Source organism: Uloborus diversus, unplaced genomic scaffold (genome assembly GCF_026930045.1).
Source record: "Uloborus diversus isolate 005 unplaced genomic scaffold, Udiv.v.3.1 scaffold_12, whole genome shotgun sequence".
NCBI lineage: Eukaryota > Metazoa > Arthropoda > Arachnida > Araneae > Uloboridae > Uloborus > Uloborus diversus.
In genome coordinates this window covers 2,580,229-2,595,728 of record NW_026557876.1, presented here as the reverse complement: position 1 = coordinate 2,595,728, position 15,500 = coordinate 2,580,229, and the positions used below count along the sequence as shown (strand labels likewise).

At 37.8% G+C, this 15,500-nt stretch overlaps 1 protein-coding gene across 2 annotated transcripts in view; it reads left to right on the top strand.

The window, feature by feature from the left end:
• The first annotated feature begins 3,479 nt into the window (after positions 1-3,479).
• The window catches only part of LOC129232361 (alpha-(1,3)-fucosyltransferase C-like), a 45,836-nt gene continuing 33,815 nt past the window's right edge, over positions 3,480-15,500 (top strand). The window contains exon 1 of one of the 2 annotated variants that reach the window (XM_054866512.1): positions 3,480-3,571. The gene's annotated coding sequence lies outside the window, so the exon portion shown is untranslated. Of the gene's footprint in view, positions 3,572-11,950; positions 12,021-15,500 lie in introns of those variants that run through there. The other variant, XM_054866513.1, reaches the window with a different exon arrangement.

Genomic DNA, 15,500 nt, shown 5'->3' with positions numbered 1-15,500 from the left:
GTGTAAAAGACCCCCCTTTGAAACATTCGAATGCTACCAAAAAGGGACGAGCACAACTGGATCCCACTAGGAGTCTACGCGTACCAAATTTAAACTGTCTAGGACATACCGTTCTTGAGTTATTCGACATACATACGCACTCATACATACATACGTACATACGGACGTCACAAGAAAACGCGTTGTAATTACCTCGGAGATGGTGAAAATGGATATTTCGGGTGTCTATACGTTCTTAGGCACTTATCCACGTGTGGTCGAGTCAAAAAAAAAAAAAAAAAAAAAACTCAACATTCATTCGGGGGTGAGCAAAATGGAAATGAAGGCCGATTTTTGAGTAAAATTTTTTTCTCAAATACAATACTTCCTTTTTACTTTCTTCTATATCTAATATATGGAAGAAAGTATTGGATTCGTGCAAATTTCGAATTTTGACGGATTTGAACGTTTTGAGGTGTACTTAGTCCATTTCGACTATTTTTGGAAAATGTCTGTCTGTGTGTGTGTGTCCGTGTGTGTGTGTGTGTCACGTCTGTGTGTGACCGGTTTTTTGTGGCCGCTCTACAGCAAAAACTACCGAATGAAATCGAACGAAGTTTGGTACACATATGTGCCCCTATGTAAACTTGTGCCCATTGGTTTTTGGCGCGACAATGGGACGTTTTTTGAGTTACGCGTGTTTGCTATTCCTCAGGAAGTAACTGGCGGAATCAAACAAAATTTGGTCCAAATGTTGCCATTGACAGGAACAGGTGCTGATTCAATTTTGGTGTCAATAACTCAAACAGGGTTGAGCTATAGAACGTTTTTTGTCGTCAATTGTGACTGCTGTATCTCAAGAAATAATGAACGGAATGAAAGAAAAATTTATCGGCAAGTAGCCCTTAGTGGGTATAAGAACTTTTCTCCGCACGCACCCCACCTCTTAGCCGTAGGCCTTAGGTTCCACCGCCCGGGGGGTCCGCGTAGCGGGCCCCCCGCACGGTGTGGGTATAAGAACTGATTTTATTTTTGTGTCAACAGCTAAAAAGGGGGTAGCGCAATCGCCCGTTCTTTTTTTCCATTGTGAGTGCCCTATCTCAAGAAGTAGTGCTACGTTCTGGTTGAAATTTGGAATACATGTGAATCCATATGTAAACAGGCTTTGGTTCAATTTTGACGCCGATCGCTCTTTTAAAATAACTTTCAATTTTCGCTCTTTGCTTTGCTTTTGCGATAATTCAGACATCGGGATGGTCGTCAAGTTTTTGCATGTGTCATTTTGTTTTTGTTGGGAATATTGCTTCCTCGTCAAGCATGGGGAGGGATCAGAAAAAAAAAATATATATATAGAAGAAAGTTTCGTGATGGCCACAACAGACTAGTTTGTTAAAGGAAGTAAAAAAGGAAACAAATTTCAGAGGTTCAATGACAATACGACAATACAAATGCAAACGAGGCAACGATTACGGTACACAGTTCCTGCCAGAATCAATACTGATTACATACAATAACAAGTCATAAAAGACACAGCCATTATATGAATCGAACGTAGTTTTTCAATTCGACTTTCTATCAATCTTTCTTTTCTTCTATCAATTATTTCGAACCATTTCGGGGAAACATTCTATTTCACTTTGCTAGTTTGCATGATGAATTTAAAATAATAATAATAAGCTTGAATTCGTTTTTGACAAATCAAAGCAAACGAGAATTGTAGTCAGTTGTTTATCTCGTAGTTTACATTTTCCAATTTTCTATTCATGTTTAATGTTATACAAAGGAACACGATCGAACATGGGTGTTTAGACGTATGTTTCTGACGTAGCGAGGGTATTTTATACTAATCAGTTGTTTTTCATGTGGGGAAGCAATTCACATCGATCAATAAAGCTACCGCTACGCCCTGTAACCCACATGAACTAATAATAATGATATAAATAATATACAAGCAACGAAAGTCGTAAAACCCATTCTGGTTCTTAATTCGATGCCCTAAGCAATTCGATTTATTGGATCCAAATGGATCCCTCAATCACGTTTGAACCACAATATTTCTTAAATTGGCAGAGTTACGTTATCGTAATGGTGTTCAATTTTCAGAGAAATATGCCATTAATCAACCTCAACTGTTTTCACACCAGCTCTTCCATGCTTGTTTCTGTACCTGCTCTTCAGGTAAGTTAAATTTGAAAATTGATCCAAATGAATCCCTCAATTGGATCTTCAAATGGATCCATCAATAGATCCTTCAATCATTGGATCCGAATGGATCCCTCAATCACGTTTGAACCACAATATTTCTTAAGTTGGCAGAGTTACGGTCTCGTAATGGTGTTCAGTTTTCAGAGAAATATTGCCATTAATCAACCTCAACTGTTTTCGCACCAGCTCTTCCATGCTTGTTCCTGTACCAGCTCTTCAGGTAAGTTAAATTTGAAAATTGATCCAAATGGATCAATCAATTGGATCTTGGATTCTAATGACATGAAAACACAAAAATACCATCATCGAGAAAAAGCAGTTAAAAGTTTTCCTTTTGCATAAGAACACATAGCGAGCATGGCCTAAAACCACGCATAACTTTTTAAATATTTGAACTAAAGCAATGAAACTTTTTCCCTGTGTTCAGAACAGTTTTTAGTTTTGAAATAAGCAATAAAATTTTTTTTTTTTGATCGTTTCATCATTTTTGAGGTACTGTAACTCCTTAATAACTTATTCTTTAATGGGTGGAGGAGAAATGTTTTTACATTTTTGTAAAGATAAAAGTACTAGAAGCAAGGAAGTTATAATTTCTAGGGGGTTGGGGGGCTTTAGCCCCCAGTGCCCCCCTACATGGCCGCCCATGGGTCATTTCCGGACAGAGTGCACCGCGAGGCTTGTCATATAAATCCATGGTTGCCAACTCCTAAAAATGTTTCCCCCCTAAACTCAACTCATAAAACCCCTAAATGACGTCAGAAAGTCACGTGATCCTTTAACTGTGACGTCACACATGGGATAAAAGATCACGTGTTCATTGCTATTATTCGTTGCTGAGTGGAATAAAATCATTTTTATGTCATTTCTGATCTAAACCAATGGTTACAAAGGCTCAAAAAGTATATGTAAGTAAAAAAATGTATGAAACAATCGAAAAATAGCATTTTCATAGGTAAAAGAAGAACATTTTTACCTAATAAAACCCTAAAATTTAAACCCCTAAGTTTACCCCAGAAGTTTTATCCCCCTAAAAAAATCCCATTCTAAAATTTCCCCCCTAAATTTAGGGGGAAAACCCCTAACTTGGCAACCCCCCTGTAATAAATCGAAACACTGAAACATCCGCTGTCGGCAAAACGTGCATCTCAATTATAATCGGATACTTGATTAAAAAAAAAATCCTACCCCCACCCCGCCCTCTCCTCTCTCTCCCTCCGCAGGGTAAAGAGAGAGCCGGTTTCGCTCCAAGAACCCGCGTGACCGCTCCCCCCCCCCTTCCCCCACTCCCCCCCAAGGTCGAACACACTCGCACAGACACGGGGCGTTTCGAGCAGACCTCTTCAGCGCGCTGGAATGGATAACCGACGGTAGGAGAGCGGCCGTGGAAGTAAGTGAACATTCTTTTTTTTTTTGTTCGAAACGCTCCCCCCCCCCCCTTTCGAATGGAACGCTTTCTTCGAGGGATGCGACCGGGAGTCGGGGCTGTGTGACGAAAGCGAAACATCGAAACGATTAAAAACAGAAAAGGGAGTCTATGAATAAAAACATCGAATCTTCCGTTGGCTGACTGAAGGATCCTGAACCTAGAAGTTACGGGATAGCTGGGGTCAGGGCTGTGGAGTCGAAGAGTCGGAGTCGGACTGATTTTGAGGCAAAGGAGTCGGAGTTGTTAGAAAACATGCCGACTCCGGGCTTCTTTTTTCTTTCCTTTTCACTGACTCTCCTTGCATTTTTTAAAAACTAACTACCAATTGGTTCGATTACCTGTATCAAGAGATACTAATGAGAAAATAACTGCCATTATGGCAATCAGCTAGTTTGAGTGATTACCGAACTTCCTGTAGCGGTCCCCTAGTTTGCTTGCCTTTTAACTCAACTAATAGCTACTGTCAGCAAACGGTTTTGTTGCCTAACATTTTCAAGTAATCACTTTCAAATAAAAATAGAAATATAGTGTTTTGTTCGATCTCAGTTATTAGTAAGTCGAGGCTCGTAGCTAAGATTGAAACGTTTAAGGGTGATCGGCCAATTCAAATAAGTTCTGCCGCGAAAGCACGAATCCAAAAGATTCGATGAAATAATCTAATGTTTTTTTTTTTTTATTATTAAGACTATTTCTATAAGCTTTGTTCTCACTAAAAAGTATGGAACAAAATAAGTGTAAATGATTTCTTGATTACAATACTCAATAATTGCAGTTAATCTTAAAATCTTCATATTAAGGTTAATTCTAAAACAGCCAATAAAATTGAAATTAAAAATTTAGCGATGAAGAAATATAAGTATAGTAAAAGCTATTCGTACAAATTTGTATACCGCCGCATTTTGTGTAAAATTAGCTCGTGACGTATATGTGCCCTATTTTCGTTGAACTTTTATTGATTAAATATAATTTAAAATATATTCGCGAAAATTTTCAGAATTAAAATATTTATATTTTTTATAAACTCTGAAATTAACTTGGGGTGTCATCTACCAGATGGGTGTCACCCGGGGCAAACCACCCCCTCTAAAAAACTTGAATTTAGAAAAAAAAAGCTTTTTTTCTCTCAAGTTACAGCTTTCAAAAATTGAAAGCACACGATTTGATCAATATCTATTTGTTAAACATTAATAAGGGGGCAAATTACAGATAATCCTTTTCAAATTTTTTTAGAGGGATTTTTAAGTCGTCTCACTTTTTAACTCGTAACTGTTGGAAAAATTAATTTTTAAATTGAATTTCTAACGTTGTATGCGTCTCGGGTATACAATAAAAAACAAAATGCGACATTTTCATAAAAAGGAATTAGTATTTCAATCTCTGTTTAGAGGTTTTCCCCGTTCCCTTGAAGGGAGAGAGGGAGTTGAAAAAATACAATTTAGAAAAATAAAAAAAATCCGCAGTCGGAGTCGGGCGTTTCAAAATCCAGGAGTCGGGGTCGGAGTCGGCCATTTTCCTTCCGACTCCACAGCCCTGGCTGGGGCACGGCTCAGGACAGGGCTGGCTCTAGCAGCTGATATTGACAAGTGCCCTTATTTTAGAGATTAGAAAATTTTCTGTGATTAATTATGTAAAAAATCAAAGTTTTTTTTTTTTTAATTTGGTTTTTAAAGGTTTAACATGCTCTAAACATTTGAGTATTTATAAAATGCTTATCCAATGCACAGTTTTGTCAAATATGTTATCCCAATTGCAAAAAGTATTACTTTAAAGCTGTATCTTTAATAGAAAAAAATCCTTAGGGATTCTAATGACATGAAAACACAAAAAAACCATCATCGAGAAAAAGCAATTTAAAGTTTTTCTTTTGCATAAGAACACATAGCGAGCATGACCTAAAATAATCATGTGTGGCAAGTGCCGGTGCCTATATCAAAGAACAATAATAATGCAGAGAACCAATTATCCGGGAAGTTCGGGACCATCGCTATCCCGGATATCTGAATTTCCCGGTTTTCTGGATCGCTAAAAAACGCTATTGGCCGATTGTTTGTAAAACTTAAATTACTATAATAAATAGTTATGCATATTAAAATAAGAAGAAAACAGTTCAGAAATGCTTATAAATATCGAAATATTAAAAACTAAAGGTGAGAGAATAATTTAAACACCAAAAAACTTAAGTTATTCATAATACCTGAGACCCTCACATCAGAGCCGTGTCGAAGGGGAGGGTTTTAGGGGTTAAACCCCTCCCATTGGGTGGGAAAAATTAAGCCAAATGAAAAAAAAAAATGCGTATTTGACTGTTATTTTTTGTGAAAGTCTGTGTACAGCGCTTTAAAAAATAAAATTAATGAAAAAAAAAAAATTAAAAACCTTTTTCTCTGAAGTTGTTCTGCAATTTACAACTGTTAGAGCTTTACCAACTGGAATGATATTTTGGAAAAAAATAGGATGGAAGAACCGCTGGTTCATTTATCAATACAAAGCATTAACTGCGTTAATAATTACTTCAGAAGTTTATGATGAATATGTCGCAGCTATGAAGATGCATTGGATGGTTGTGTTTGGTAATTTCATTTGCATCTGCAGTAAGTCCTTTCTTGTTAAATTTATTCAGCATTTTTTCATATCATAAAAATCTGATATACATACTACATTGTAAAAGAATTCGTGAAAATTTTTAATACTTATTGAATAGATGTAATACACCATTTTTGAACAGATTTGATTAAAATCTTCTGTTAAAAATAAAGTTAATAGTTAAAAATAAGCTGTACTGGGATAAGCAATTTAAAGTAAAACTGTTGTGAGTGTTTGACCCCCTATAGTAGAGATGAAATTTTAAAGCCCTCCCTTAATGAAAATCTAGACACGAGCCTGCCTCACATTCTGTTTGGAAAAGAAAAAAAAAATCCACCGCTTTTCGATGTTTTAAAACGAAAGAAAATGAAGGGAAGGGCAAAAAATAAGTATTCGAACCTAAATGTGCGATTTTTCTACTAATGGTGTATGGAAGAATTCGCTTTCATGATCGTGTTTTTTTCTTTTTCAAATTTTCTGTAAAGGTTTTGTGTTTGCGATTACGGTAGCTATTGATAAATAATGCTTTTGCATTTCGTTAATATCAACATAAATTTGATTTATGAGTTCTTGCAGCCTTATTACTCTTGCGTTTAATAGATTTCTAGAATTCACGATCAACTAACTATCCGGAAAATTGGCGAATCTGGTTTTCGGCGTTTCCCGCACTTTCGCTAAACGCCTTTAATTATAGGCTACTAGCTGCGTTGCCCGGCTTTGCCCGGTCCACCATAAAAATAAAAATTGTGTCAAGTGACGTATATTCAACAATCAGGCGTAAAAAATAAATAAAAAAAAACTTCACGATTTCTCTTCCAAACAATAACGACAGATATTAAAATACTTTTAAGAAATTAAATCGAGGAAGATGGATTTAAAATGCGTAACCATGGAAACACAAAATAAGTTTAAGGAATCAAAATGCGAAAGAAAATGGTTCACAATTTGAATGGAAATCGAGATTTCTTAAACTTGATTTAAAAAGGCTTGTAACTTTTTTTCCTTTCGAGACAAAAGCTTATTTTTTCGACCATAGGTTGAGTCCATTCTGGAGTAAAAAAGGTCGCTTTTTCCAATGGCGTCAAAAAGAAAGCTGTGGGACAATTCCTTCACTTTTTATTGATTTGTTTAATGAAGAAAGAAGTGCCTAAATTTCAGCTACGCCTAAAAAAATTCGAGGTAAAAATGCAAATAACTCCCGCCGTAATAAAGTTAGAGCATTGAAACAAATTGCGTAAAACGCGGAAAATTCTACCCTTTCAAACGATATGTAATATTAATATGTGCAAGTAATTTTTCACCCCCATATTTGAGAACTTATGTGAAAATTGGACGTAAATTGGAATTAAAAAAGAACTACTCGTCGAATTTTATTCGAACTGGCCTGCAAACCTTCTCAGGACTTAAAGGAACAAACGGTGAAAATTTCAGCGCAATCGGCCGGGTAGTTCTCGAGTTTTGCGAGTTCAAACACACAGACGCTTTTTGAGGACTTTATTTTATACTATGTAGAGATTCAATAAAATATTGAATTAGAATGCGACAATGTTCATTTTCTTAGTTTTCAGTTAAAATAAAAGACGAAAATTTCGGACATACGAATGTACTTTTTTATCAAGAAAATATTTCGGAAATTTTGCTACGCATAAAGGATAACCATTTGAAGTTGGTGTTTGCGAACATTTTCCCGAGTTATACGTAAGAAATATGGTGTTTATTAAGAAATCGTTCAATATTCTTTTTGGTATTTCAAAAAAAAAAAAAAAAATTTGAATTTTGACACCTTGAATTCAAATTATACTTTTCGCAATCACGAGTGTGTTTGTGTGTGGGGGTATGTGTGTTTGTGTGTGGGGGTATGTGTGTTTGTGTGTGTGTGTATGTATAAGTGTGCGGGTAGTTGTGTGTATGAATGTGTGTGTGTATGTGTATGTGTGTGTAGGCATATGTGTTTGTGTGCAGGCATGAATGTGTGGGTAGTTGTGTGTATATGTATGCGTGTGTGTATGTGTTTGTGTGTGTAGGTGTATGTGTGTATGTGTGTGTGTATGTGTGTATGTGTGTGTATGTGTATGTGCGCGCGTGTGTGTAGGACATGGATGCAACCTGGAGACGGCTTTCGCTAGAGGAGCAGCATCGTGAGAGCCGGTCGCGGTGATGCTGCAGAGGGTGCGGTGGGAAAATAAAATGATAGGACATCAAAACAGTCAAATGAAAGCAATAAGCAATCATGATTGCTCAAAAGGTTAATTTTTCAAAAATTGCCAAAAATGCTTATTTTTAAAAAATGGCTGGAAAATCGGGAAAAATTGCCGGCTTCCCGGTTTTTTGGTTCCCGGATAAACGGTTCTGCACTGTATTATAAAATAATATATTAAGCTTTATTGTAGCAGAGTGCTGAAAATTAAAGTGAGTTTCTTGTTAAATTCCAAACTGGGTTTTGCATATCCAAGGACTGGTATACACTTTAAAATATCTTATTAAACATTAAGGTAGTGCATCTTTTGGCGCAGAAACAAATTAATATCTTCAAAAGATTTTTAAATCACGCAATTTGCCGCCTCTAAAATTAAAAATTGATTTTTTTGAAAATTTCCGAACTCTGCTTCGCATGTCCAAGCACTGGTACAATTGCGCCCATATAGGGGGGCAAGGGGGGGCTCAAACCCCCCTTTGAAATTAGAACTTTCTTTCTTTTAGTACTGTTTTCTTTGTAAAAATGTGAAAACATTTCTTCTCCGGCCATCATTGAACAAGTTATTAAAAACATCAAATTTTAATAACTCTACTCTGCACTAAAATCAGTTTCCATGGGGAAAATATCTGAGCCCCCCCCCCTTTACAATTTTGCATATGGGCGCCCATGCACTGGTACACTCCCTAAATTATTATTATTTTTTTCTATTTTTTAAGCATTGAAGCAGTGAATCTTATGGCGCTGAAACTTAAAAAAAAAAAAGTGTTTCAACTTCGAAATTTGCCACCCCTGAAATCTGCCGCCCTAGAATATTTTTAGGGAGGGGGTTTTGACGGATATTTTTCTCATTTTTTGGGGGAGGGGACGGTTCTTGCTTTTGGGCGGGGGGGGGGGGTCTTCGGGGGCTCTTCGTGATATTGAGGGAAGGGTTGGGCACCCCTACTAATTTTGTGCCATACTTCATAAAAATCGGCCCAACTGTCTAGGCGCTATGCACGTAACACATAGAGATCCAGACATAGACTTTCAGCTTTATTAGTTAAGAAAAGATGACTTCATATTCTAAATTTGAATGACACTCCTCTTGATGATTTTTTTACTACGCCTCTAGCACGTGTGACGTGTGGCGGCTCATCAAAAAATAAGTGTTGAAAGAAAGTAATAGAGATTGAATAGCAGATAGGTCACGTCCGGTGGCAAGCGGAAAATCTGTCGCCGCCGATTGTTAGTTCTCTTTTATGCCTGATTCAGCGATGTCAGCTCGCCCATTGTCAATCATTTACTCTGTGAAAAGAAATCATAATCAGCCACATTTCCCGTTCTTTCAAACATGTCTCCATTCCTTCCAAAAGATAGGTCTCGTCTGAAGGATTAACAGAAACATTTTAACACAGATTTCCGCATCCATTTCCATTTTAATCGCCACAGAGAATAAATGCTAACTTTTTTTTGTCATCATTTTCTGCATATCTGTCGCATGAGATAGAGACATTCAGACAGTTCAAAGCGAAATAACCAACTGATTTGAAACAGTGATTAAGAAGAGGAAGAAGAAAAAAGCAACTGTGTTGAATTTTATGATTTTTTCAGGTACTCGTTTTTACGAGCACTCGGTTATAACGAACAAATATCGTGGTACCTTTTCACTCGCCATAAGCGAGTTCTACTATATACACAGAAAGTACGCAGAGGGGCCCAGTTGGGGGAGGGGGGGTTGAGGAGTATTTTTCTCATTTTTGGAGAAGCTCTTGCTTTGGGGGGGGGGGGGTCTCTGCTATATTGAGAAGGGTGCGCATTTTCCCTTAGGGGTGGAGCACCTCTGAAGTACGTTTACACCTTCGTTAACGGATTTCTGTTTTCACTATGCGTTTGCAAGGGCGGATCCAGAAAATGTTCAAGGAGGGGCGATTGTATTTTACTCTACTCTTTAGAACTTCAATTTCGAAAAAAATTTCAAAGGATTGTTATAAACCCCATTACTTCCCCTTAAATATAATCAAAGGCGTCCTACACTTGTGTTTCTTTCGAAAAAATATCCTTGAACCTATCTCCAATATCACCTAAGATCGTGTAAAGGTTTTGAAAGGTCCCCATGGAAAGTTCCGGGCCCTATTCCAGAGTAATAAGAAGTGGGTTACGATTACGTTTTCAGACTTCAATTCCGGAAGAATAGGGAAGTTGCAACCTATTAAATATTCATATTCTGACTATTGGATACTGTTAATATACCCTCAAAACTAAAAAATTCACCATCGCCGAATTTTAAAACACCGAGATTGATTTTTAATGAATTTTTAAAAGTCCACGCGCAAAAGTGCGCTCTTCTAAAACGTCACGAGCCTGCGTCACGGGGCGCGAATGGGCAGCCTTCCGCCGAAGATCCCTTGTTTTCGCTAGGGACATTTTGAGCGCGCTGACATTTTTATTTTTTAGAAATTCAATGATCCTTTTGAACACACTATGGAGACCGGATTCGTTATAGCACAATCTAAATAATCTTCCTCAAGTAACATCAATGATGATATCGAATATTTCCGAGAGGATGAGAGGTATAATATTCCAGAAACGCGAGGAGTCAAATGCGAGGAGGTAAGCCTTTTACGTTTTGTCTTCGAAGCCAACTGCACGTCTTTCGGCTTCTCCCGCACGGAAGAGCGCATGACGTCACTTCCTATGCCATTTGACGTCACAAGCGATTGAACTTTAAAAAATAATTTAAAAAAAACTACTTATCGTATCGCAAAAAATTTTTCTCCTATGATGTTCATACATGTTACTCCATCATATAAAAATAAAATTGAAATATCGAAAACTTCCCTATTCAGAGGAAGAGCTCCCTTGCTCCTAAAACTGTCGAAGATTATGTGCAGTGGCGGTTTTGGACAGGGGTGATTGTGAGTTCATCAAAAAATACCTGAAAGTTTCAAAGCGAGAACGGGGGGGGGGGAGGGGAGGGGGGGGTAATCTTTGGCCCCTATTACCCACTATTTCCTAGAATTCAATACTAGAATTTTATACTATGCCATAGTATTAAATAGTTCAATAGTCAGAGTCGAAATAGTGTGTGCACATTTGATTAAAATTTTAATGGGTTACAAAGTTACTTTGAGCTGGTGTTATACAAAATTATCTTGACATTTGTCCATCTTAAGGGATAGGTGTCCATCTTAAGGCTCTTACAGGTATATTTAATGAGTATTATATAATTTTTAAAAAATTGCGGAGGTAGGGAGATAAAAGCATAACAAAAAAAACACAATTCCGGTATTTTCGGACATAAAAATACCGGAAATACGTCCGAAAATACCGGAAATTCGGTAAAATACCGGAACACAATCACCCCTGTTTGGAGCTGTAACATCGAAAATATACCTGAAGAAAGTTCCCGTACCTCGGCTCAAGGAGGGGAGCCCTTTATGCATATTTCCCCCTCCCCCCCCTTCCAGCCGGCCACAGCCCTCGCGTCGGTTCGCCGGAGAGCTTTTCTTGAGAAAACAGAAGAAGGCGTAATCACTCAATAGAACGGAACGAGTCTTCGTCTTGGGCGGATGTTCTTCGTTCCGCTAGAGCCCCCCTGTCAGGGTGGGAGACGCAGACGACTTTTAGAATCGTACGCCTGGTGCCCGACAGGTGAGTACTATGCATCACATGACTTCCTTTTACTAAAATTTAATGTCACTTCCACATTATTGGCAATTTTAATGTGATTCAATTGTTTACTCTCTAAATATCACCAACAGTGGCCAAAGTGAAACCAAATTTAAAAAAAAGGGAAAAAAATCGCCAAATTTGTCGCCAAGTTGGCGACAAAACGGCAAAAGACTGGCGATATATCGCCAAGTGTCCGACAAATTATAACACCACTTACATCGAAATTAACAATGATTTCCCCCCAAAAAAGGGGCAAAAGACCCCCTGAGGAACATCCGAATGCAACCAGAAGGGAAGGTGCACAACTAGGCTCCACTAGGAATCTACGTACCAAATTTCACCTTTCTAGGACGTACCGTTTTTGAGTTATGCGAGATACATACACACGTACATACGGACGTCACGAGAAAATTCGTTGTCATTAACACGGAGGTCGTCAAAATGGATATTTCGTGTGTCTGTACGTTTCTAGGCATGTATCCACGTGCGGTTGGGTCGAAAAAAAACTCAACATTCATCCGTGGGTGAGCAAAATGGAAATGAAGGCCGATTTTTGAGTGAAAATTTTTTCGCGAATACAATACTTCCTTTTTTTGGAAAAAGGAAGTAAAAATTGTCCCGAACGATGGGGAACGATGACCGAGGCTCGATGAAGATATTCGGGCTCCCTAGGCCAAAAAACATTTTTTCTGACCCCCTGTAGTCAAACCCTATTTAGTAGTGTAGTTTCTTTACTAATAATAAAGCTGAAAGTCTGTATGTCTGGATCTTTGGATATCTGGATATCAGGGCCCGATTAAGATATCGAGGGGCCCTAACACTTTTTTGGGGCCCCTTGTATTCAAACTTATACCTATAGCCATTGACTGAAACAGGTTTAGGCATAGACTAAAATACTTTCAGCCATTTGGGGGCCCTAGGCCACGACCTAGTTAGCCTATTAAGTAATCAGGCGGGGCCTCAGTGGCCGAGCGGTCTAAGTGACTGCTTGACATTGGCACACTTGAGGCGGTGGGTTCGACTCCCACCCTCGCTCCGGTTGTACTTTCCCTTCTTTGTGATGTAAACTCCTTCATGTGTTGTTTATATGTCTAATAAAAAATATATCATGCCTAAGGGAGGCAAAGCACTCAGATTGTAGTCCTCATCAAAACTAGTATGTTGTGGCCATCACGAAACTTTCTTCTATGTTTTTCCTTTTTCTGATCCCTCCCCATGCTTGACGAGGAAGCAATATTCCCAACAAAAACGAAATTACACATGCAAAAACTTGACCACTAGCCCATTGTCTGAATTATCGCAAAAGCAAAGCAAAGAGCGAAAATTGAAAGTTATTTTAAAAGCCTTGCTTGAATTAATTACAAATATTTTATTTGTTAACAAACATAAGATGGTAACAGTTAAAATTTTTAAATCATTGAGATAATATTTCCGATCATTTCCATACAATTAAAATCACGAGAAATACGCAGACGACAATCTATTACGATTTATCTTTCTTATTGTTGCATTAATAAAGCTATTTTTATTCGCAAAAAAAAAAAAAAATCAACACCTCTTGGAGCGATTGGCGTCAAAATTGAACCAAAGCCTGTTTACGTATGGATTCACATATATTCCAAATTTCAACCAGAACGTAGCATTACTTCTTGAGATAGGGCACTCACAATGGAAAAAAAGAACGGGCGATTGCGCTACCCCCTTTTTAGCTGTTGACACCAAAATAAAATCAGCTCTTATACCCACTAAGGGCTACTTGCCGATAAATTTTTCTTTCATTCCGTTCATTATTTCTTGAGATACAGCAGTCACAATTGACGACAAAAAACGTTCTATAACTCAACCCCCGTTTGAGCTATTGACACCAAAATTGAATCAACACCTGCTCCTGTTAGGGGCAACATATGGACCAAATTTTGTTTGATTCCGCCAGTTACTTCTGAGGAATAGCAAGCACGCGTAACTCAAAAAACGTCCCATTGCTCCACCCCCCTTGGAGGAATTCGCGCCAAAAACCAATGGGCACAAGTTCACATAGGGCACATATGTGTACCAAATTTCGTTCGATTTCATGCGGTAGTTTTTGCTGTAGAGCAGCCAAAAAACTGGTCACACACAGACGTGACACACACACACACACACACACACACACACACACACACACACATACCACACACACACAGACGTGACACACACACATACACACAGACAGACATTTTCCAAAAATAGTCGAAATGGACTCAGCACACCTCAAAACGTTCGAATCCGTCAAAATTCGAAATTCGAAAATTTGAACGAATCCAATACTTTCTTCTATATATTAGATATAGAAGAAAGTAAAAACAAAACCTGTGCAATTAAGCACCTAAAGAAAGAAAGAAAAGAAAGTAATCAGGCCCTGCGTGGATCTTTATGTCTGTTGCACGCATAGTACCTAGGGTTTCCAATCCAGTGCTGAATCCAGTATCGCGGGATTTCAAGGAGTCAATCCCGCGGGATTGACATTAATTTTTCGAAAAATTTAATTTTAATGTCAAATAGAATAGGCTGTGCTTCTTTTAGGAAGGACTTGTTGCTTGAATTAATAGTTTTCTTGAAGATACACACACACACACGGATAGATGCGCACAGGTTTAAAGAGTGTATAAAGGTAGAGACATACAGATATAGAATTTTTTCAGAAAGAAAGTTGCTGTTCGGTGCTTTATAGTCAGGGGTGCCTACAGGGGGGGGGGAGGGAGTTGCTCCATCAAAATGGGGGAAGGGATAATTTTTTTTATATTTATTTCAATTTATTTATCGATTTATTTTTAATTTAAGTTATTTGTTTTATTTCATTTTAATTTGTTTATATTTTATTTCATTTATTCAGTTTGTGTGTGTGTGTAGTATGTGTGTATGTAACTGGCGTAGCACAAAAGCTTTTCAGAAAGAAAAAAAAATAATAATTAAAAATAAATCAATAAATAAAAAATTTAAAAATAAATAAAAAATAAAAAAAAAATAGTTTAAAAAAATAAATAAAAATATATTAAGAAAAAATAAATGAATAAAAAATATTTTAAAAATAAATAAGTAGAAAAAAAGAGCAAAAAAATAAAAGAGGAAAAGAGGGTTAAGAAAAACGGAGGGGGGGGGGGAATCGCGCCATTGAGCTTGGGAAGGGGGGGGGTGGACCCCCAGTTTATAGTTATAAATTTTATTCAGCCGCACCACAGTGCCCTTGTGCGTGTCTTGTGCATCTATTCTACATAAGTCCTTGAGAGTGGGGTGGTATGTGTTTGCGCAGTGTCGGACGGAAAGTAATGACTCCGACCTCGATGATCGTCTGCTTTCCGAGCGGGCAGGTGATCCCGGGGGGCAGGTGGTGCGAGCGCACCTGTTCCCTTCTCAGTTTTATGCGGGCGTCGATGGAAAAACTCCCTAATAAATCGATAAAAGTCATTCGGTTGCGGACTC